This window comes from Temnothorax longispinosus, chromosome 2 (genome assembly GCF_030848805.1).
Source record: "Temnothorax longispinosus isolate EJ_2023e chromosome 2, Tlon_JGU_v1, whole genome shotgun sequence".
Lineage (NCBI taxonomy): Eukaryota > Metazoa > Arthropoda > Insecta > Hymenoptera > Formicidae > Temnothorax > Temnothorax longispinosus.
This window is the reverse complement of record NC_092359.1, coordinates 3,757,908-3,783,911: the sequence shown is the minus strand read 5'-3', so window position 1 is coordinate 3,783,911 and position 26,004 is coordinate 3,757,908. Positions and strand designations below refer to the sequence as shown.

Below are 26,004 nucleotides of genomic sequence, written 5' to 3'. Positions count from 1 at the left end.
TCGTGAGTCAACGAGTTCAACACATGTTTGATGATTTTTCAAGTTTAATCCACGGTAAATTAATTGACTGTTGTAAATTGCTCGTGTTTTTGAAATTATATATCGTAAGTCAACGAGTTAAGCATATGTTTGATGATTTTTCAAGTTTAATCCACGATAAATTAACTGACTGTTATAAATGTAAAATAATTTGTTTCAAGAAAAATATTTTTAAGTAAAAGAGCAATAGATTTTATAATTTTAAATAGAAATCTAAAAATATTATTTTTATCTTTAAAATCTGAGATTTTATTTAAAATCTTATCTCCGTGATACACAAAAGAGTAATATTGTAAAAGTGTAAATTTCGTATCTCATTTGTTCGACCATTTCTTATTTACTTTTTGTATATAGGTACTTTTGTGAAATCGACAGAATAAATATAATCGAGCGACAACTACGTTCAAAGTATCGTTAAAAATAACTATCTATAGAATAGTTGGCATTGTTATACATCATTCTTCCGTTTGAATAAAGCAGGACGATCCGACTGTAAGTAGGTATCTATCTTTTGCTTTTTATATATATCCTTCCGTTTTTATTATTGCATATTTCATCGCCTTTCTTGGATGGGATGCGATAGAATAAGAGAACGACTTTGTTGTGAAAAATGTTAAAATTATTATTCCGTTCCTTGAAAGAAACAACACGATTCGAAAGCTCGTAGCTCCCGAAGTCGTCGCTCACTGAGGTCTTATTTACTCGTTTGTATCTACAGATTCCAAGTCTCTTTCTCTATCGCCTCTCTCTAAATCAATATAACGAGCATGATTCGAGAGCAGTTGCGTGTATAAAGGATATCAGTCTGTATAGCTCGTGAAGCAAACTTAGTTGAAGTAAAATAATTCTGTTCTCTTCTTTTTCTATCTATAGCATGAATCCGAAACTCTCGGTATATTTTCTGTGCACATACATGTATATCTACGCATTGCATGTTGCTAATTAAATATCAATTCGTAAATTGCAATTCACATGTATGTATAATATTGCTTAACATCAATAAAATTGTAATAAATTTATTAAATATACTATTAATGTATACAATTTAATTAACTTGAGTCTCTTTAAAACATTGGTTTTATTATTTCTTACTATAATATATATTATACGAAGTTAGAATAAATAATATTAATTTTAATAAATTTTATTTTATATATTAATGTTTCTCGAGAGAAACAGTTTTTTACGTTTCCACTAAAAGTCTCAAGTCTATAAATCTTTAAAGAAGTAAATCATCCTCCTCCCTCTAACTCCCTCCTTCCGCCCTTACGTTCCTTAGATGTGTGGCTCTCGTTACGAGACTACCAAAAGAATCCGGGATGAAAGGGAGTTATGAACCAATCGGGATTCCCTACCTTCTTCGTTATTTATTCAACGACGCTATATATACGCACGCAGACTAAGCCTGAATATTTTATAGTAACTGTGTTACGTGTGTCGGCGTCCCAGGTATCGCAATTCGCGTTCGACGATCGTTCTGATCGTAAAAATTGTTGAAAATGTATCAATATCGTTTGCAGGAGGTCTCCTACCGCTGAGACTTCATTTCCAGTTACAACTATACGACGAAGCTAAATCGGGTGCGAAAAAAACAAGCTGTTCAACTTAATTTTTTCTTGCTAAGTAATCTTAAGGTTTTCGAGAATAGCAAACATATCCGATTGACCTAATTTCCATAAACTAAAATCCATAACTAACCTTATATGTATATATTATTTCCTTTTTATTAGTTATTTATAAATCTGATGAAATTTTTAGCATCTATACGTATTGGACAGCACTTTTATTTCTGTGCAAAGCGGAAACGGATAACTTCGATATCTCGAAATAAAAAGAACTGATATCCTTTGTTGTTTCAAAATACAACATGCATATATATTGATATACGACAGTCGCGTTTCTATTTTCAAGTAAAATGAATTTTTCGAAATATACATCTCATTTTAATTTCAAATATCTATCGTATGTGCGCCTTTATATGTTAATTATTTTTTTTATCAAAGAAAAAGAAAGAAAGAGAGATAATTATGACATATTATACAAAAACTTTGAATATCAAAGAATTTAACGAGTCTGCAAATAAACGTTTAGGTCATTAAATGGATTTTGATGACTTGACTCGCGCGGTCTAATTAACGGACGATTTTTACAATGAGATAGAACAAAAGAATTTTCAGATACGAGAGAGAAATTATAAAATCAATAAAATCTCGGTGCCGGCTCGTTCGCGCTGCTTTAACTCCCTTTTCTTACTGTACAACTCACTCTTTTCTTATTCCATCTCTCCCCCTGTTCTTTTATTAACGAGTAATCGCGGCCAGCCGAGACGAAATACCCTTTTTATTTGGCTAGCAAATGTGTGTGAGTATACGTATATCATATATGTATATACGTGTATTTTGTGTATAGGGGCGCGTGCGCAGGTGTATTTCCATAAACTATTATATAATATTTTATTCTAAAAATTCATTTTTTTAAATAAATATCAATAGAAAAATATTTTATACGTTTTAAGTCAGTTACTTTTCAATATTTAAAAACTTTTTAAAATTGCTTGCTTGCTTGTTATACACATTTTTATTTATATGTTGTAATAATAATAATAATATAAATTTTATCCTCCTCTCTTATTTCATTTTATGAAATATTCTAAAACAGAAGCATTCAAGAAATATTCATCTGGATTTCCATTTCTAACTTAATACGGAGAATAATTAAAGTAATAACCTAATTATCTCTCTACCCAAATTCTTTGCGTATTTAATCGCGCTATGGGAATATTCCTTTGATAGAAATATAAACATAATAAATATTATAAACCTTATAGACATCAGTCTAGACATTAGCACTGCCTCTTTCCTCTCAATCGATCTACGGGGTAGTCGAATAATCTACGATCGCCGATCAATGACACCTCGCTTTACTGCCAAATCCTGGCCTCGTCCACACCTGCTGGTATGGACATTGGCTACAAGTAGAACGGTCGACGCTCTCTCTGGCACCCATCCTGTCGCTCGCTCTTTTTCTCTCGCGAAGGGTGGACGCACACTCGGGCCTCATCGTCGTCCCCACGAATTCCAGGGATCAATGCGTCGGTGCACCAAAACGCCTGCGCTACCCCTCCTTCGCATCCCTCCATCCCTTCCTATCGTTCCCTCCACGCCCGTACAACCCAGCAGCAGCAGCAGCAGCAGCAGCAGCAGCAACGGCGGCGGCGGCGGCAGCAGCGGCGGCAATAGCAATACTATCTCACAAGCACGATATCGCGGTCAGCACGAGCTATACAAGACACCCTACTTCCCATGCCAGTGGCAGGGCATTGGCGTGTAGCCACGATGGTAGTCTCGGTATGCCGGTGTAACCGGTCGTGAGTCGGGAGTTTATTCTCTTCGAGCGTAGGCAGAGCTCGCTACCTTGCGCTCTGCGATCCACACTCACACCCGGTACTCCGTCCGCCTTTTCCACCACCAACACTGTCCCCCGGTGCTCCCACCCCAGCGGGTAACGCTCCCTCTCGCTGTCGCTCCCTCCCGCGTGCGCGTCGCCCGACCCTCGGAAATTCTGAAAGCGGTTCGCGCCTGTGCAACGCGGGGGTGGCGAGGGACCGAAAATCGAGGTGAAAGGAAACTCCGCGGATCCGGCCTAAGGGTCTCTCCTAGGGCTGATGTGTGTCGACCGTGCCCCCTCGCGTGTGCGTCCTGCGAGCGCGAAAAATTCATACACACGCGCGCGCTTACGCACATACACACGTATACATTAGCGCGTATACACACGCGCGTGTATTATTTGCGCCCATCGTGGGATACGCGTGTAAATACGTGTGTCGTGAATCCGTGACGTATCATCGATATTTTCATCGCTCCGAGAGCGATCGCCCTCTCTCGTTGCCGACCCCCTTGCTGCCGCTCCGAGAAGGCAGGGTGTTCGCGACGCGCGAATCGGTTACCGGGACCGCGTTCCTTCACCGGGATAAGCGACGCCGTGGTGACGTTCGATCGCGCAGCCAGTTCTCCAAGTGACACACTTTCATCCACGGCAGCCTGACGGCGGTCACGACAAAAGGACTGTGTGGGATAGTGTGATTATCCTCGAGTGCACGCGACAACCTGCGAGCGCGGGTGGAAGTTTGGGCAAGTGTGACATGTCAGTGCGTCATCATCGTCGAGCTCAGTGACCATCCCAAGTTTTTTCTTCGGTGACTCGCGGCCGACGTTAATACGTTTCTCTTCGTCATATGTCGCGTTAGCCAGCGGATCGCGAAGTGCGGAGTAACTGGCTTTCGAGTGATCTCCACCGCGCTGTGGTGCACGATCGGGGATTCGGAGGATCGAGCCGCTCCCGGTGGGCAAGGGGGATCATGTATCCCCGATTGCAGCCCTCCTTCGAGGGTTGAGTCGCCGATTCGGTGTACGACACCGATCGGCCGACACCGGACCGCGAGTGTTGTGTTGCGCGACAAGCTCGTCTCGGCGATTCGTCTGCCCGAGGACATCCCTGCCGTGACGCGAAGTGATCTCGCGGAGGACCAACCGTGTACCACATTCTCGCGCAGCAAGTGAGTCCCAAATCACGGCAATTTCATAATTTCTCCATAGTGGCGTAGCGTTTGCTCTATCTCTGTGTTTGGATTACGCGATTATGAATGTACTGGATTGGTTGATCGACGTCACGCCGAAAAGAATTGATATTGATGGAAATCTGTCTAGCAAACTGTCAGATAAACGGATTCGCATTCACCGATATCTTCACCGAGCGATTTTAAATACTTGTCATTATGCACGAGCGTATCTTTCGTTATATTTAGCAAAAAAAGTCCAATGACAAGCCAAATTTCTATAAAAATCATTGCCGTTTTTTTTAATTATTTTTTGCAATTTCTTTTATTAATTTGGATTTGCTTTTTCTTCAATAATAATGTCAAAGTACATATAGCTTTGAAATTGTTCACGATTAAGATTAAAGAGACTCATAATCTGATATAATTTTTTTTTAGAAAAGTGCCTACTTTATAGTTTGATTTACAAAGGATTTACTTTACAAAGGATTTCTATGTAATAGAAGTAATTTTAAAACATTTTATATGTTATTATCCTTTGGATGGACGACATTAGTTTTTTTTAACTGCAATATCTTTTATACCTATGCATTACTTTAATTTAAATGTAATTTTGATTATTAAAGTACATTAATCGTTCTAATGCAAAAATAATCTTATAAAATAGTCTTACTCAAGAATAGTGAGCTATAATACACGATGCAATATTACGACTAATTTCATTAAATATTAATTTTCAATCGATAACAAGACCGAATCCATCAATTTCAGTTCTACTTTAAACGTGAAACGATTGTCGCGAATTCCTAATATCGTTAACTCTCATGGCGCAAGAAATTTTATCGTTAGCGATTTCATCATAAAACTATTAGGCCTCAGGGGTATCTAGCCTCGGCATTCTATATCGAACCCGTAATAGCGTAGACTGTTTCAGAAGTTGTGGTTATCGGATGGTTATAAGTGATAGATTTTTGCCACTCGTCTATTTCCCGCTAAAAAGTCTTCAATGCCCTTATCCGCTTTGCAGAGCGATTTGTCATGATTAAAATCTTGAAAGGAATTTTCATCATGTTCAATTCAAGTTACTACAAACCCGATCAGACCCTAGACTCTCTACAGATCTCGGGTATCGGCGAATTACAAAGCTTTCTATCGATGTGCGTTGCGCGTTGTGTTATCAAGGCTCCACTTCTACTCAAGCTATTTGTTTTTCTATTGTGAAATCCACCGTGAATCTCATGGACATTAATCTCTTCGATTATCAATGACGGATTATCGGGATTCCACAATTGTGGTTTTTTATTAATTAGTTAAGCGGATACATCATCGTCGCAATAATTTCTCACGGTTTTCATGCGTTTTTCGAAAGTTTCGTCCTCTCGATTCGTCTTTTTTCAAATGTGTAGACAATTAGGTCATATATCATTTTGAATATGACATAATTTCTAATTGGCACAAACGCATGACATATTTTGTAAAGCGTAAATAGCGCGAGAGGGTAATTTATTTCTTGAAATTCAAGGCCACTTAAATCGCTATAAATCCTGACTATGCGAGTGGATAAGCCTCTATAACACGGCGCGTGACGTGCCATTGATCATCACGCAGCATCGTTCGCGTGGTTAAGGTCTTAATGTTTGCCAGATGTCACGTTGATTTTACTGTTATTAAACCGATATGCGCGTATATAACGACGAGATAAGACGATAAGAGACACGATCATTAGTTTCTAGCCGATTATTGCTTGCTCTTTCCTTTAGAACATTTTACTTAAAACTATTCACAAACAATTACAATATACGTGTCTTTAAATGCGCACAGGTACATTTTCCACACCGCTGTAGAAATTCATATTTTAATCCAATTTAGCTGTCATTTGTCCTTCAGATAGATTGAATGATCTAATTGGGTGTCAATTATGTGTCAGTTACGTGGACAATTCTCATGAATTAGGAAATAACAGTGAAGTCAAGAGGCTCATAAAAAATCGAATTCATAAAATAAACATAGTTATCGATAATTGTGTTTCTTTTAGGAAATAACGTTTTTCACTCTTTTCTATTTCTGTAAAATCCACCCTAATTAAAATTGAAACCTAGAGCCGCAATGCTGCAGTATAATAAATTTAGTATATTAGTATTGCATATTCAACTTTAACATATTAGAAAATATTTTAAACGATTTAAAGCTACTAATATATACGAGGGTAAGTCAATAATCCAACTTTAAATTATCAGAACATATTTTAAACGATATAAAGCTACTAATATACGAGGGTGAATCAATAAAATTACACATACTCTATTTCTATAATTTATTTGAACAATTAACAGAAGAGAACGTACAATCACATCATTTTTCAACATAGTCCTCTTGCTTTTTAGTGCACTTGTTCCAGCGTTCCACAAGCTTGCATATACCCCCGAAAAAAATATTTTTGGTCTGTCCTTTAGCTATATGTATGTGCCGCTTCTTGCATGTTGGTCTAGCAAATCGACGACCTCTTAAAGCATCTTTAAATGAACCAAATAGATGGTATATAATGTGAGGGAGCAAGATCTGAACTATATGCAGGATGCTCTCGAAACCCAATGTCGTAAAGAGACAAAACCAAAAACTTTTTTTCCAAAGGTATATACAAGCTTGTGGAATGCTGGAACAAGTTCGTTGAAAAACAAGGCGATTATGTTGAAAAATAATGTAATTGTACGTTCCCTACTATTGTTCTAATAAATTATAGAAACAGAGTGCGGATGATTATTGACTCACTCTCGTAGTTTTCTGTAAAATTATCTTAATTCATAACATAATCGCAATTAAATGATTTCAAACTACGAAAAGTATCCTGATGACAGATTTATATAAATCTAGATACTTTCCTTATTATGTAATGTTCTCTCGCGCTATATACAAACTACGAATCGCCGGAGAAAATTCAAGTCTCGAATATCTGTCTAAAACCCGGTCACACGAGCGGCGCAAGACGTATGCATTACGAAAGCAGCTCGCTCCGGCTGCTCAACTTAACCGCGTCGTCCTTTGAGGAGCGCCCTTCTTAATTTAATTTATTATACTATCCGTCGCGATTGCGGAGTTTCCGGGTATAACGCTCCGTGAGTCAGGTCACTATAAATTTCGAACCCTACGCGAGCGACGGAGTACGCTTTCGCACCGCTGTGTGCAGTGATGTGTCATTGATCATAGCGCGGGATACGTAGCTCTCGCGTAGCTGAAGGCTCGAGGTTTCGATGTAGTTACGTTAATTTTACGAGCCACCCCAGTTTTCGCCCCTCCTTCTCCCTCTCCTCGGCGTTTTGCTCTCCTAGGCATGGTAACGCCGTCAGGAAATTACGTGCGGTGGTATGTCGACAAGTGATCTCCTCTTCTTCTATGCCCCTCTCTCCCCTCTCTCTCTCTCTCTCTCTCTCTCTCTCTCACCCCCTCTTCCTCTCTGCCTTTGTTCTCGAACCGGATGTTTCCTGTCTCTCGACTTGACTCCACTGTTAGTCAATACAACACACCGCAAAGTGTTCACTTAGAAAGATTATCCCTTTTTATAATCTGTAACTCTTCGCTTTCTTGCGTTTATTCTTCAGGACACGTTATCTTTCTAACTGTTTTATAATTTAATCATATTTTCCTCTTCTCTAATTTATAATTCTTCTGGCAATTTATAATTGGTAGAAGCTTTTCAGTATATAACCAATATATTTATTAGCGTAATTTACATATTTTGTATACCTATACGTGTGTAAGATACAACAAATTTCATAATTTGCATAATATATTATTATCATTCTCCATTATTATATCATTTTAGAGAAGTTATAGGAAATATTTACTGTTAAAATAAATCGTTTATTATGCGTGCATCATATTTCTGCTATTATATTCCAATATGTATTTTTGACAGCAGTATTACGAAGGCAAACGTTCACGCGATAACAATCTACTATATGAAAATAACGCATATCGCGTTCGCGGTAGATATGTACATATAATTTCGGCCGGTATGTTGACGAAAATTGTTTACACAGTCACTATCACCGCGCGCGAAATCAAACTATCTACCCCCGTTACGTAATCTCCGCGTCATGCACTTACGAATTTCCAATTTCCGTTACCGATACTTACATGCTGTTTCTACCTTGCCTTTACATAATATGTATACTTTACGTAGTTGCGCAAGCTACTCTCCGGAGCGTAGGCAAGAAACCTTTCTGTCTATACCACACCTCTCTCTCTCTCTCTCTCTCTCTCTTTCTGTCGAAGCGTGTCTTACGTTTTTGTTCGCGATATCGACCTGTCATTCCTACCAAACTTGACTCTCGCGACAGGACAATGAACATCGCTACCTCGTCTTTTCCCTCTTCCCTTACCCCGGAGATCCCGGCTCCTTTCCCTTTGTCTTCGCTTACGCGACCCTTGTCGCCTTTGGACCGCAAGTCGAACGAGAGCAAATTAGATATCCATTAACGTCGACTGGCGAGTTCGAAGTCTTAATTGCAGTCAACCCTACGGTTGTTTGCTCACGAGCACGACTAACACGCGTTATATCCGCGCTACAAGGGTCTTGTCGTGTGGTACACCGGGGTGTTTCCTGCTCGAGAAACGAGATTGCTAAAAAAAGGGGAGTCGGTATCCTCGTATAATCTCGAGTATCCTGGAGTAGGATCTCGTATCGAGACATGGTTGCGACGTGTATGAAAACTATGTCATGAGAAGTTATGGGTTAAGAATAATGAGCTCCGAGATTGAAATTGATGATGTTGGCGTGTTATTATGGCGAAAAGAAGAGCCCAGGAGAGAAAAAGAAAGTATATGTACATACGTTGAAAGTGTTTTTGCAATTGGAGCAATAATTTAATTTTGTCAATCAAAGCACAATAAGATGATATGATGCAATTCCGCATAATATTCTTTCTCATAGTATGTGGTCAACATCTAAATTCGCTCATTTTTTAATTTATTCAATTTTGCTGACAACTTATAATTAGTACAGTCGAAACGTTCACGTTGCCTTTGTCTACCCTTGGACAATAAACTATAGCTATATTCAACTGTAATTTTATTTTCTCATATTTGACCCTTGACTTTTTATATTTGTTTTTATACATAACAAACTCTTACTTATTTATTTATTATCTAATAATATTATTTTTAACATCATTGATAACTATCGACGGCCATTCAAAAGTCGTAGAAACAATAAATATGTCTAATCATTAAAGTTCAAATATTATTCTAAAAATATAATCGTAAATATTTAAATAGTTTTAATGATTTGAAAGCAAATGTTCAATGATTAACTATTTGAAGCTTAATAAGAATGTTATGTGAGTGTTGTCCGTATTATTATTATCATGATTATTAATAGTGCATATTTAATAATAATTGATAGTTTCGTGTTTGTTCCATCATTCATAAGAACATTTTGCAATAAATATCACTGCTTAATATAACTTTCATTAGATTGACTAATGATACCGCGGTGATGGAGAGAACGCGCCGTATAGGATCAAATAAACCGTTTTGTGTGTAAAAATGGAACGTTGCTGTCGTAGTTAAATAGAGATAAATTGGTCACGTTGATCCACGCGGGTGTTGACGACCAATGCACCAACGAATCGCTTAATGACATTGTCGGGCTATTATAGTCATTGTACGAATTCAACGCCAAATACACAACGCTCTCTCGACGGACGGTGGTAGTCGTTTAACATTCGTTGCTACCGTGGATAATCGCATTATAGCGACCTATTTTAGATTCGCGGCTAATTCGCGATCCGGACAAAAATTGAAAAACTCTCCTCGTTTCCCGTCGTCTCTCGCCCGCCGCGGAAACAATGGCGCTTAATCGCATTTTGAAAATCGTCGAGTAACACGGCGTATTAAGCCTGCCGCCTGAAATCGCGGATATTAATTAACTGCTCGTGTCGGCCGCACCTCATGATCACGGAAAGCACGCGGATGTTAATACGGCGGCGTTAGTATGGCGGTGCGCAAAACGCCGAATAACTTCCCGAGCTTAATTAAAAGCAAAAGTTATACGGATAAACGCGGCGCCGCCACGCCGCACGTCGTTTCTCCCAAGATTTAATCCTCGGCATTTCTCGCGGTCATTGTCGCGACCTTAACAAGAAAATATCTCTATTACGTTATTTCGCTAGTTTCCCGCCAATGCTGCCGTGGCACTTTTGACGTTTTGACACTTCGTGCGCTCGATCGCTCGTTGCACAGGTATATATATCGTACAACGATCCGCGTACGAGGCCGATGACGACGATTCAAACTTTACTTTAGTTTCACACCAATTACTGCTGCCACGCTTAAAACGTGAGTTATAGCCGGTCTGAATAATTAAGGATGGATGGGAGTTGGCAGGATGGTGGAGACAGCGATTTGCCGACTCGTCAGCGAGAAACGGCGACGACGATGGCGAGAACGACGTTCTAATTAAATCCTAACGCTCGCTTTTCTTGATCGATGATCTTTCTCTTGCCACATCGTATCGCACTAGATACGTTTATTATAATCTACTTGCAAAAGCTTGACTCAATTAGTGCAATATTTTTGCGTTTGATGATTAATTTAGAACAATATAGGTATTAATGCGTTGTAATAATATTTTAGATTGTGATTTCCACTAACGCGCGTTCCCTGTTAAATCCATAATTTTCCGTTCAGATCGCATGCGCCCCACGATGTCGAGACTATAATAGTTTTGCTTATATATATTGTGTAATATTTATAAGATTATAAATTCATTATTACTAAGAAAAAAGTGTAACGATTTCCATTATGCGATAATTGCGTTATATATAATATTTAAGCATCTCAGCACATGATTTTATAAAATATTTTATAATAATGTTATATTTAGTAGCAAAAATATCAAACGGCCTGAACAAAAAGTTCAACTAATACACCTCACGCGGCAGGAAACGTGTTAACGCTTCGAGAATTCCTCTTCACAGAACGTCGTTCTATCTCATTTCCTCTTCAATATCTCGTTCAGTGTTAAATTAATAAGTGAATCGACTGAACAGATGGCTTAGCTTAAACCGATCGATCGTGAGAGTTATGGAAACTCCATCAAGGCTGCGATCAAACCTTTCGCGAGAAATGAAGAAGCAGATATAATACTTAACAATTAAAAGCCAGTGATAAGATTTCATAATGCAAAATAATTCCCAGCATTGAAGCCAGGCTATAAATCCTTCATATGTCCGTTAATATGAGTGTCTTATATAATATATCGCTTGTATCTCATTCGCGTAATGACGCTAATAGGGGTCGTTTAATGTTTTCATTAATAACATCTGACTATATTCGTGCGCGGAGAAATTAGCTAGGCGTACTAAATGGAAGAGCCGTACGTAATAATCGTGCGTTATATGTACGTAATCAAATTCGTCAAAAGATGTTATCGCGCGTATCCGTCGATGTCGCATGTCGGCGACAACGTCGTCGTCATCGTCGTCGTCGAGGCGAATGATGCGGGGTGCAGCGGGAGGGTCGAGGTGGGACCATTTACCGAGAATTTCATAGTACGCTTCATTGCGCTAATCCAATTTAATTAGAACGGCCGGATAATAAGCCTATAACGACGCACTTAGCTCATTAATAATGATCAGACCCCGCGCGCGGGACAACTCCCGGGAAGCCATCCGCCGTTTTATCGTTCGTCGTTTGTCTTCCTTATCGCACGTATCTTTCCGTCTGACACACTCTCCTCCCAGGTGGGGTATATAATACGTATGAATTCCCTCGTCTCCTCTCTATCTATTCTTTCACACTTCTCTGACTTTAAATCCAGTCCCACCCCGAGTCTAAACAAGGGTCGCTCAACGGCCCACCGAGGACGACCCTATCTACTTTCGCGTACTTTAGATATTGGTAACTTTCTCCCGCGGACAGTAATTCCGGTCTACAGCACAAATTGCATCGTCAAAAGATGGAACGCTTCTTTATATTAATTATAGCGCAATTTACATAATCTTTGGGGGTATTATATGTATATTTAAATACACAAACTCTTTAAAGAAGTTTGCCGCAAGACATTTTAGATTAGACAAGAAAACGGTATCAAGAACTTCGATTACAACTTTCCCATCCGCGTCTTCAATATTTCTGAGAAAACTAACGCTTTTAGCTCCCGTCCGACGGGAAATCGTAATTACGAACGAATTTTCTCGTGCTCTTATCCCTTTTCGGTCTTTCCAGCTTTCTTCAGCTTCTTATCTTCTTTTCCTTTCCCTTGAATCTCTAAGTCCGTCCGGTTGCGAGGTCCCGGGAACATTGAGTCGTAGGATATATAAGTAAGGATAATGCGTTCATGTCCTATACGATGTAAGCTAGGGGACAGTGATTGATAAGGATATAGCATAAGGGAAAATGTGGCGATCGGAATTTTCTCGAGTAGATTCACCTTCCGCGAATATCCCTTCGATGCGCCAGTCCACTCGGGAACGTATATCGTCAGGCGCGCATAAATCACAAGGATTTATTTGGCACAGCTCTCGTTCGGCCTAGCTCTCGACGCCTTATGCAAATGACGGAAGTGTAGTGACCCCACGCGGCCGCAGGTCATCTTGTTTTTATTGCATGCCGCAAGGGGTAGCAACCGAGGAACATTGCGCGAGCTGCGCGCGCTTTGGGTAAATTATAAATGAGTAACCCCTTCGGTTTGATATACGAGCCTAGTGTCGTCAGAGCAGTCGCAGTCGTAATGAGTCGCGTTTTAACTGCGTTGCACGAATGTACGCATGCATGCACGCACGCACGCACGCACGCACGCAGGCATGAGTGCACGTGCGTGTGTCTACGCACGTTTGTACACGGAAAAGGAAGTCACCGATTTCTCGCACGGTGCCGTAAATGCGGAATATTAATTCGACGCGTAATAATTAATGTCGCGTGCCACGTCCGCTTTGGGGTATGAGATATTCATTAGGCGACAACGCCTATGGAATACACTACCGTACCTGGATAAGCGACAAAAATAATGAACAGCGCGACTTTATGACGTAGCGACAAAAATACTATAATTTTCGTACCAGCTAAACCAAAAATATTAATCTATATACTTCTAAATGATGCACATATATAAATGATATTGTGACATTGATCATCATCTTTTAACTCCTCACTTTAAAGACATGGACACATAACAAGTAAATTCATAAATTGTCCCAAATTAAAAATATAATTAATTTAATGCAATATATATATTTTAAGTTATCACCAATATTGCTAGCAATTTGATAATATATTAATTTGTAGTAATATTGGAAATTATAATTTAATGAAATTATTATTACCAAAATTAGCAATCAAAATTATTTCCCTCTCCTTCATTATTCTCTCAATAACGAGATGAGACTTTAATATTTATTGAAATATTGTATTAGAATCCCATGAAACTATTCAACCTTTCTATGAAACTTGAAAGAATGTGTTCGCCTAATTCTCACATTCAGATCTTGATTCGCTCTCGTTGCCGCAGTTGAGAAATCAGCGCGACGAATCTTCTTGGCGAATCGCATTTTCTCCGACCCCGTGACTTTTCATCCGAGTTCTATTTTGCATCACGAAGGATCGAAGATGGGGAAAGGAGACGGGAGTCAAACCATCCGCCTCTAAGACAGAGCATTGCTCGAGATCCTTTTCGCCTCAGCGAACACGACGGAGATGAAGCTATAAAGGAATAACGCCAATGAGGCCGGAAATCTCCCTTGGATTGATCGGGATTGACCCTTCGAAGTCGTAATCTTTCCCAATTATGAAGATATCGAAAATTTATTGAACCTTTACATTTCGAGCGTTTAGTGAAGTAGGTTTTACAATCTTAATATTCAAGTAGTTTACCGTTGAAAACGGACCAACTCAGAAGTATAAGACTTCATTAATTTAATTCATGCTTAAAATAAACCGCGTCTAATTTGGAACTTTAAGTTTGAACTTAGTTCAATAACACGTCAAAATAAGAACTCATAAAAGAACTTTAAAATTTAATTAGAAACACCTTTGACAGTTATATTGGGAAAATACATTGAACATAAAATAAAATTAATTACAGAAGGCATTATTAACTTCTTTTTTACTCTTGGGAGACAACTTGATCTGCGAAGCAAAAATCTGAGAATCACTTTTAATCGTGGCAAATCTTTATTGAGGAAACATTTTACCAAGATTAATTAAAATTTAATTGTTTCTTTGAACTCCTGCGAATTCTTCATCGTAAAACGAAACGACTACAATTTCAAAAAATATCTATAATCTTACATTCAAATACTTTTAAGAAAGAATCGTTTTTTCTTTCTTAATTCGTATCATGTTAATTATGAAAATGTATTGCAGAAAAATAAATCTAATTTTTAATAAATAGAAAAGTAATTTGAATTAGTATCTAATAAACTCTCTAAATCTGAATTAGTGAAAAATCATACTGAAGTAGCATACCGATTTACCGATATCAGTGAATAATCACTGATGCGTCAGTCTAAAGTATGCCACTCCAGTAACTTTTCATTAATTCAGATTTAGAGAAAACTTACGGGAATTTTTATAAAATCTAAGTTCAAGATAAAATATCGTTTTAAACTAAACGTAGAGATTTAAAGATATTTCCCTGTATAATTCTTATTTCGCCCAACATAGCAAATATACCTTAGCCTTAAATTAGAATTATGCCCTTGTGCATCTTGAAACATGCAATGTATATTTTTCTTATTTTTTATATTAAAAACTTTTAATAGTCACCATAAAATCTCATTTTCCCATTGTGATTCGCGACGTGTGGATAAAAGAATTTCTATGTTTTTTTTTCTTGATCCTAACTAGAGTCAAGTCCCATCGAATTTACGCTCACACGAATGTCCCTTATAATTGTGGTGTAAGTGTAAGAGAAAACCAACGAGGCTGACGCTCCTCGCGCGATTTGTCGGAGGTCAAGCGAAGGAGGACCGGCCGGCGACGACGAAGGTGGAGTCGCCGAGGCGCCTCTCTTCGCTACCATTCTGAAACTTTATTTCCCTGAGGATCGCTCCGCCAGAGTTTATCGCTCGAGGTAACACAGCCGTCGCGCACGTTTCATAGCACGCCTTTCTTTTTCCTATTTATCTCCAACTAGTCCGTCCAACCTCCATTCTCCTCCATCGTTTTGCTCTTCGATTTCCGCCCGCGATGAACAATCGCCCTTCCGAAACGCAAGAGATAATTTGCCAATAGCGAAAGAACCGCGTTATTTTCGCAAATAAGATTTCCAATATGCCGGTCTGACAGCGCACATGTACACATTGATATGCGGCGTCTCATGGGTACCATGACGCATTCGGAAGGGTAGAATACATCCCCCTTTGAACTTTCAGAGAAGAGAAAAATATTCGAATATAAATCGAAAATACTGTTTTCCCACAAGTAGATTTTGATGGACTTATTTTTAGTTTATATAGAATGGGTTTCAAATCTTTTTTTCACATGACACATTAAATGTTGAATTTTTATGCAAAAACTAACGGAAATGTTAATTTAATTATATATATATATATATATATATATATATAAAACTTCAAGATAAGATTAGTTGTCGTCATATAATAGACAAAAAATGCATAAAAAAACTTTTAAGATAAGGTCAGTTGGCTTCAATTGTCGTCAATTGTCGTCATACAATACAACCCACGTTACTCAACCACGGTTAATGTCAAGCGTAAATTTCATAATAAGACCGTCAAAGCAAGTCATTCTTAATGCCGGTAAATCCCTAAGAAAACTTGTGTCGAGACGCGCTTACATACACTTCGCCAGGAAAAATTTCACAGGCGCTACTCGCGGCTCTGATAAATTCCCGAGAATTTATATCGGTCTTCTTCATAGCGAAAATATCGTGAGACTTATTGTTAGGAGAAACGCTTGTAAATAGCCTGCCCGTCGCCGCTGCCGCGCCAACGAGGACGGGGTGGCAAAAGGGCTACGGGGTAATATCTCTGCGTTCATTAAAAGGACCGCGTAATTTCGACGCGGTTATGACGAGACATAGAACTCGGGCGTTCGAGCGTACACATAGAGGGTAATGTTTGCGCGTGAGTACATTTAGCGTCCCCAACGCGCCGCATTTTCGACCGGTTTCACGCGAGCGTTCGTGCGAGTCGTCTGATGGGTTTAATGATGGAAGGGCCCGCCGAGGTTTCGAGGTGACAACGACTGTAGGATATAATTTCCTGTGATCCCGTTGTGCATATTTTCGCATCAAAGTCGCGCATAATTTTCCCGTGAAAATTAATTAAAACGTTGCTGCGCGTGAAAAATTGTATATTTTATTTATAATATAAATTTATAAATCTTTATTTCTCTCTCTCCTCTTTCATTCTCTCTCTTTCTCTGCTAAAGACAAAATAAATTTCTGATGTACGTACATTTGTAGAACTAAGAATTAATAATCATCAATTTAAGAATTAATAAGCATAAAGTGCCAAAAGTTTAGGAACAGCTAATTATCTCAGAAAGTATTGATTTATTGGAAAAATATTTCAGATAGAAGTCGGAGAGTACAAAGGGGGCCAATTGACGATCTTATTAGATTTTGGATCTGGGGTCTGTGTTGGGCCCAGTAGGGTTCAAGTTAAATTTTTTAAATGGGAACTCTTATTTTTTATTGTATCATCCTTTTCTACTAATTATGCTGGGTCTACAATGCGAGTCGCAAAGTCGTGAGTCGCAAGAATTGGCCAATCACAGTCGAATTTGAGGAGAATAATCGACTGTGATTGGTCAATTCTTGCGACTCACGACCTTGCGACTCGCATTGTAGACCCAGCATTAATTTAAACCCACCTTGGACCCCCAGATCCAAAATCTAAGATCGTCTATTGCCCTCTTTGAACCCTCCAACTTTTATCTGAAACATATTTTATTTGTCCAATAAATCAATACTTTCTGAGATAATTTGCCGTTCTGGAACTTTTGATACGTACGGTATATATTTATAATGCAGCGACAATTAATTACCTTATTATAGCTGATTTTATAGAATTTAATTTTAGTACAGTTCTTCACATTTCTCCAATGACATTCAAATATTAATATATCCTGAGAAATACATGCCCAATTCCACGAAACCAATTCTCGCTATTTATTGAAACGAGGTGTCGAGGTGTAACAATTTCGAAGTATACACGTCGTATCGGACAACCGATCCTATTTCCAGAATAATTATTCCAGAATAATTATTACGAAATATTAGACAGCGTCTCAAATTCATTCAGCTACCGCAAGAATCCCGCGTTCTCCAAACGGTGGCTAATGGCCCGGCATGAGGCAGTAAAGCGAAACCCGACAGGGTAAGCAGGTTCCATAAACGGGGAAACAAACGGTCCGCTCAGGAACAATCCATAGCGTGGAAGAGCGCGGTAAAGTTTACGTAGATCGCGAGGCAGAAATGCGGCCGCGAGAAATCCTGGAACACAGCCAACGAAAAGCCGGCAATCTCTTTTTATCTCGAAATCTCGTACCCTCTCGTACTGTGCGTGAGTGCGCGATTCCCCCTTTCTCGACGAATTTGATTGGTATCTACCGAAATATCGACGAGATTACAAATTCGAATTGGCCGGATACATTTAAGGAAATAGTTTTGATAAAAAAAAGCGTAGTCCACACAATAGGCTATCATCAGAAAAAGTTAGAAAAGTCGAAAAACTATCGCTACGCGAGGATTCTTCCCTGTAAAAATATAAGTTACTTTTTCCTCTTTTTTTAATAAAATGGCAATTGCAATCACATAAATTTCTGATGGCAATCCCCAGAAGTATATATTTTTTATAAATAAACTTACTACAATGATATATGACGTTCATATATGAAAATATTTCATTCTTAGTCAAACGTGACTTTGGTATATGAATTTTCGTGAATGCTCAATTACTGTTGCATAAAGTTCGCTGTATTTCGCAAATATCCGTCGCGGAGCGTGTTACTTTATGACTGCGAGTTTCTGACGAACGCAGCAGCGCAGCGTGAATTCGCGGGTAGATGTAACTTTGAAGACCGCTACTAGAAAGATGGAAACGAGAAAGAGAACGGGGAAACGTGCAAGCACGAACGGATGAGACGAAGAATTTAAGGGCGAGGCTTTGCAAGTGCGCGAGATGTGAGATTCGAAGTTTTAGGCGGCACTTTCCGGAGAGGGTGTACGCCCGCCGGCATCCTCTATCTCTGGATGCCTCTTCCGCGATAGGACTACTTCAGGGTTCAGTGCTATCCGCCGCCCCGCTATCTTGTTTCTCTGTATCTCTCGTCGTCTTTCTACTCGCCGCCTTTCTACAAGCGGCGGCGCGCTGAAGGACCCTAGATAGGCAAGTGGCGTTAACGTTTCTAGCATCAACTTTCACTTTCGGCTCTAAATGTCCTTTCCCCCAATTCTTGCGCGATTTAAGCAATGAGATGACAATGTGATCACTGCTGAGTGATCACTTACTTACTTTCGCTTTAGATTGTGTTATCCTGCAATTCTACATTTCGCGAAATTTTAATAAGGCAATTCTGCACGATGAAAGACGTCAATGAGAGTTTACGTTGATTTATTCAGTTCGTACTTTCGGCAAACGGAATCGTTCCGACTTGAATACTTTCATCTTTGTATTAAAATGAGCTCATTACGTTCTTTATTTCCATTTTGCAAGAATGATCATTTTCCAAGTTAAGCGAATATAAAATATTCAAGATAGCACAATTACATTTGCAATTTAAATAGAAGTTAATCCACCTTGTGCATGTTATGTCGAGATATCAACACGTTATATATCTTGACTATCTATTGACTTTTTTTCAACCCTTTTTATTGGCGTGCACACTATACTTGTTCACGTTATCGCTCGCGTGCTAAATGTAATCTAACATAAAATTTTCCCTATAATGTAAATTTTAATAAAATATCACACACATGCATATACCTTCGCTACTTCGATCTAAATAATATAAATTTGTGATAAAGCAAAGCTCGAACTAAAAAAATCTGAGTTCTAATTAATATAAAAAATAAGCTTTTATTAATAAAGGATTTCTAAATCTCATCTAAATAAGATATCAATTTAATACGTTTTAATTTTAATATCAAGAAGCTATCTCTTGAACGTCTAAAATTACTCGTTCGATTCGAGCGGATGTCGGAAATTGAAATCTAGATGGGATTTATAGTCCGCGCAGTTTCTTTATTCTTTACTAAAGTTAAATCTCCATTTGCCTATGAACATTTTATCGAACGTTCGAGTGAAGCGGCGATGCGGCGGTTCGCGCCAGTTGGCGAGAATACCTCACCAACCGTATCAAATAAGAGAGAAAATATTCACTACGTCGAACAGAGAAACGGAAGTGTTTTGAGTGTTGCGCCGATGCGTCCGATCGTACTTTTTATTGCTCAGGTGGCTTCTACCTAACACCAATACATTCGATGTGCCGCGCTGTTGCACAGGCGGAAAGAGTTACAAAGCATGCTCCTATTTTCAGAGCTTCCAATTCGACTTGAATTACTCAAGGCAGATTGGAAACGTAAAAGCCAACGATTAAACCGATGCTTAATATTACTCTACTCTGGACACAGTAAATCTTTGATTCGATGTTTTAACGTTACTTGTGATGAAAAAATCTTTAAGCAATATTAATAAGATAATCTTTTGTCTCTTTAATAGATATTAAACAAGAGCATATATAAAAAAAATTTGTCAGCCGCAGTTTGTAATATTTTTTAAATTTTACAGAACTTATTTCATAGAACTTTGTTATAACAAACTCATTTATTGTGCTCTTTGATTAACACTTAAATTTCATCATAAGTCTTTGTTAAATTGTCTGTAATTGCAATCTAAGCATAATATTAATACAATTTAAATCTTGAAATATAAAACAAATAAAAGAAGCGATCAGTCATAATATATTATTTATAGCATACGTGCCTTCTTAAAATAATGATATGGTAATTCATCGATATGGATGCTTTAAGACGTTCGAAAACGTATAATATTAAAAAAAAACGAAAAATGACAAAATGATTGTGTATTCAAACAGTCGGAAGCAAGAAGTTTCTGTGGAACGGAATTTCGGGATCTCCGACGTACTTCGATTGTAAAAGAAAAGACAGTATCACATGAAAAGAACGATAGTGATGAATTACAATATCGCGAGGTCGTTGAAAGCAATTCAGGAAAATGAGAGACGGGTCGAGTGCGGTCGATCGACTCTAGCGAGAACGAGTCATCATATAAGCAACGTTTACGGATAGACACTTAAGATGATACTGCGAGGAAGTTGAACGAATGATAGAATAGAACTGACGAGCTTTGAACACCTAGTGGAATTCCAGCAGAGAGTATTCAGGATGCAAATGTGGGTAAAGGGTGCAATATACGCCGCTCCGCGGAGCAGGTCGTTGATGTTGCACATTGGAACGCGTTTACTATACTGTGCGGTTGTAACGATCTGCACCGATCGATTGCGAGATGCCATCTTAGCGGGCGAGTCTGAGACGATGAACCCTCGCGATTTGCATACGCGGCGTTTCACGTCGCTCACTTCCGGCATTGTGAAATGTGAAACTTCTGCCGGTCGCTTTATTGGCTCCCGTTAATTCTCGTGAAAGCGCATGCGAATGTACAACGTTTGGGTGCTGCAATTCGCCTCAGCGCTCGAATATGTGAGTAGGGTGAACCCGTTTATTACGCCGGATAAGTTTCACGAACGCTCGAAGAGTATCGCAAGCGACAAGATTCGATTTAATCCCAGATGCCAACTGGTCAGCGACCGGGGTATTTATCGCGGATTGTAATAATTTACGATTTAACTAGTTGAGAAAATTGGCATATTACGAAACAAAAGAAGGCGTAAATGGTATGCATCGTAATAAAATCAACAAAACCAGATCAGCAAAATTGTTGCTGTGAATTGCGAAATAAAATAAACAGCACATTGTGTATTATACTGACATTGTGATAGATACAGTACTTCTAATTGTAAAGTTAATGAGTTGAACATGAGATCGTGTATGGAGTGTGTATCGATTTACATAGTCTGGCAATTAAATTTCTATTTAACTGTCAAATTATTTAAACTAAAACATTTAAACGAACTATTTAAACAAAAAAATTTGTAAAATAAATATAACTAATAAAAAAAATATAATTAACATAGAAGCACAATTGTTAATAGCAGCTGCATAACGTACTTTGTCACGCTAATGTTACCCCTGAGACCTCATTGTCATAACATATAGATAATGCGACTTATATTCGATCTGAATATTTCTAATGGGGGGAGGTTTCCACCTAAGAATGGAATGTTATTACATAGAAAAATATCATAATATCGACAAGAGGAATCTTTAGACTTTTAGACAAAGGAGACACGATTACAACTTCTTCTTTGTGAGACTGACTCAATTCCAATATTGATTTTCATTTATGTGTTTTATGAAAAATAGGACGATCGACAATCATTGGTTTGCTTCTTCGTTATGTATTATGCTCATACATTTAGCATGTACGTGCGTATGTGCGTGTGTGCGTGTGTGCGCGCACGTGCGCATGTTGTATATGTGTATATATGCAGTATTATTTTCCGCATGATACGTAATATATATATATATATATATTAAATGTATGCATACTACACAATATTCTACGATTGATCGAAAGCGATGAATGGAACCGTCCAATACGACCTTCGCTCAACACGACTCGAGTATGTTAGCGAAATGAGATGTATCGATGTAGCAATATTGACCCTAGAACTCCCCATGAAACTCAATTACGCTTAAGCTTCGATAACGCACATTGATCATTACGAAAAGCAATACGAAACACGTAAGGTAAAACACCTGAAAGTTTATAATGTAAATTAATTAGCATTAAGCAATCATCCTAAAATAATGTAGCAAGTAAAAGCAAATGCATATTGCTATCAATTTCTTTATCATCTAAAAAATTCCAAATTATTGATCTAAATAGTTGTTTAACAAATAAAAAGATATATGCATTTAGTATAATACATCGAATATTTCGTCAAAGTATGCAATTTTTTTTTTCATTCCCTATTGTGCAACGAGATACTAATGCGTCATAGCGTCTTCGGTCGTGCAAATGTACGGATATTGCAGTCGTGAGTGTGAACTAGCGAGCCTGCATAAGTTAATTGACTTGCTACACTAAAATTTTGCTAACATTTGTTATCGACGCTCGAATCAACTCGCGTAATCGAGCACGCAAATACACTCTGGGCCACGCATTAAATGCCGGTGAATTCGCATACGTACGTACGTACGTACGGCAATCAGCGGTGGTTTATGTGCATACGGGGAGAGAAAGACAGGCGGTTAACCGATCGTAGATAGCTTTCGGCGCGCGCTCGTGCAGCATAAATCGCCGACGGATAGTTCAGCGCAACGGCAGCACCGAGAGAGCTTCTGCCGCGTTCGCTGCGTTCGCATGGAATCGAGCGGATTTTGCAAAACGTCACACATGGCGATACCGCGGACCCCGCCTACGAACCCACCGTCGACGTTTATACCCCCGTTCACGGCGGCTCGCCCCAGGTTTGTCCCAGTTCGTGCCGTGGCTCGGGGCGCACGTTTAGTTCGCCAACTTTGCCGTACGGCCCGTCACGCCTGCTGCAAATGCAATTGAAAACGCCGCGGGATCGTACGTACCGCACCGACCTCGCCACACGCGGATTGTATAACGTCGCAATGATACTCTGGCCACGATACATGCACCACCTACACGCGGACAGTTGTTCGCAACAATCGCTGCGCGTGATTAAATGGACAATGGACATTATATTCGAGCAAGCGATGATACCTCAGCTTGGCGGTTTTTTTTTAACTCGCGCCTTACGTGAGGTCGTAACTGGAACAGCTCGCATCGAAAGGGCAAAATGGAGACATGGAGTTTTGATTCAGAAAATTCTGCACAATGTTTCAAAGTCGTCGCACTTTATTCTTCTATCCACGTTATATGATTAGGATCTGTATTTTATTAATTATATTTTATTAAATATATTCTATTTATTAATTAACGATTTATTAAATATATTAATAATCCTTTAATTAATCCATGTTATTAGACTATCTATCTAATAAAAAAACTTTATGTAACTACTAAAATTTATTAAAAATTAAACAAGTTTTCATATTATAATAATATCCGCGTTGTTAAAATAATTATTAATAAATATATTATGATCATAAGTTAATATTATTGCAATTGCCAAACTCGTGCTAAACTTAACGTAATTAAATATAATTTTCTAAAATATTATGTATTATATAGAAATAAATAGATAATTCGGTTAATCCAAGCAAAAGTAGAAAATATTGGTTTTTGCTAACTTTATTTAGTGATTTATTTTTCTTCATTTATTTCTTCGATCTAATAATCATATTAATACAGATTATCTTGCATTATACACTCTCTAATGAATAGAAAATTCCGCATAATGTATTTTCCAATGCTGTTTAGTAGAGGTAAAACCAAGTTTCGAGAGTTTTAAATATTACTTAGAAATAAGGTGATTCATTGTTTAATAGCGAATTAGTCAAATTTGTAGTTAATTTAATTTGTGAAATTATATATATTATCTTTCATTCACCATATACATTGAACAAAGATCAACTTTCTGAAGCTTGTTGCATGTGTACAATCTTATAGAAGAAACTCTCGGAAGTGGATGGGACACTTAAGCATCGAACGCGAGAATAACACTTCAGCTTCATGTTATGAGCTGTGTGCTAATATGGTGTGGTCGATCGTAAAATTGACATTTTGCGCTGATCACTTTGCGCTGCTTCATGTTTCACGTCGTATAGCAACATGAAAATTCTCAAAGCGATAAAACCTATCAGGAATATCGAAGACTTAAAAAGATGTAAGACGCGAAAAATAAAATATGTACGTCGAACTTTGCCAGCTTCGAAAACTCCCAATATGCACCTGCGACAAAAATTGAATATTCTGTGATCATCTTCCGTCTTCAATATTTATGTTAAATATAAAAGCCATTGCACTGTAAATAAGTAAAATTTTAATGGTAATTTTTTTTACGAATCTGAAGTCGATCTCACCTTAGCAAAAAATGTAATAGATGCTTACCTATCATTTATTATAACTTAAAAATTTTTACCTTTAAAGTTAACACGTTTTAAATAAATAACCAATTTTATCCATAGTTTTATTTTCTATTTCTATTTTTTAATAAAAGAAATGAAAAGTATTCCGACATACTAAATTACTAAAAGTATAATATAACTACGCTACAGTTATCTCTCGCTCGAAACAAAAATCAATTATTAACGCGATTATTACGAAAATATACGAGACATTCTAACGCGGAATTATTTCAATTGCACTTTACCAAGCGGATCATAGGGCACAATGAAATGTCTTAAAGTACTTTCGACGCGATTATAAAACTAGCACAAATGGTGAATCTTGCTTGTTCGAGGCGCTTTATTGGAAAGTAACGAAATGGAATCGAGACACGCGAAAGACAACCCAGTTTACCGAAGCCAACCTCGACTTATTGCACTCTCCACTTCAAGAAAATTCGCTCGCTTAAAAAGATCTGTTGCTTCCGCCGCCTAGAAACAGGAAGAGAACGGTTTACCAGCGAATATCGACGCGAACCGAGACAAAGAAAAAAAGAAACATTGTTAGGGAGTTAGGGATACCCGTCACGTTCCAGGTGGTGTATAAAGTAACATGCACGAGACAAGAGGAAACGTTCGGAAAAAGCGCTCCCTCGTTAGCTGCTCCTTTATTTCGATCTAGGTCGATCATTCGCCGTTGTACGAAAGAAATCGACGGGATCGTTACACGACGCGTCGTTACCCACTCGCGTGTAGCCAGCGAAATCCATTAGTACGTGTAAACGGGGCACTCGTTGAGCACCATACAACCCAAGTCACGAGTTGAAGAGATCGGTGCCCATAAGCCGAGTACTCACACGAGTCCGGGAATTTCTGCTACCTCGGGTTAATCAGGGTTACCTCCGTTACCGCTGCGCTCCGTGAAATTTTTCGATTTTCCCCTTGCGATAGCCACCACCCCGCCGCACCCGCCACCTCGTTGGTGCCACGTTATAATTGTACCATACTGTATTGCTGATTCGACGCGAAAGAAACCGCGGTGATAATTACCTGAATGTTTATGCTTGGCGTTATAGGGAGAAACGGCACCGCGGCGTTATCTATTTATTTTTCTCGATTAGTTTCCAAATGCAACGAATTTGATTGTATATACATCATTTAACGTAATTAATTTAAATTAATAAGTTTCAATACTGAAAGTATTTCAGCAAGAGTAATCAATTCTCTACACTGTTAAATATCAAAGAATAAAATTTAAACCAATATACTTGAAGTAAAT

General features: G+C 38.4%; 1 protein-coding gene across 2 annotated transcripts in view; it reads left to right on the top strand.

Annotated features, from left to right (window-relative positions):
* Nucleotides 1-4,240: 4,240 nt before the first annotated feature.
* Nucleotides 4,241-26,004, top strand: part of Dpr12 (defective proboscis extension response 12) — a 276,297-nt gene continuing 254,533 nt past the window's right edge. The window contains exon 1 of one of the 2 annotated variants that reach the window (XM_071771541.1): nucleotides 4,241-4,594. The gene's annotated coding sequence lies outside the window, so the exon portion shown is untranslated. The remainder of the gene's footprint in view (nucleotides 4,595-26,004) is intronic. The other variant, XM_071771540.1, reaches the window with a different exon arrangement.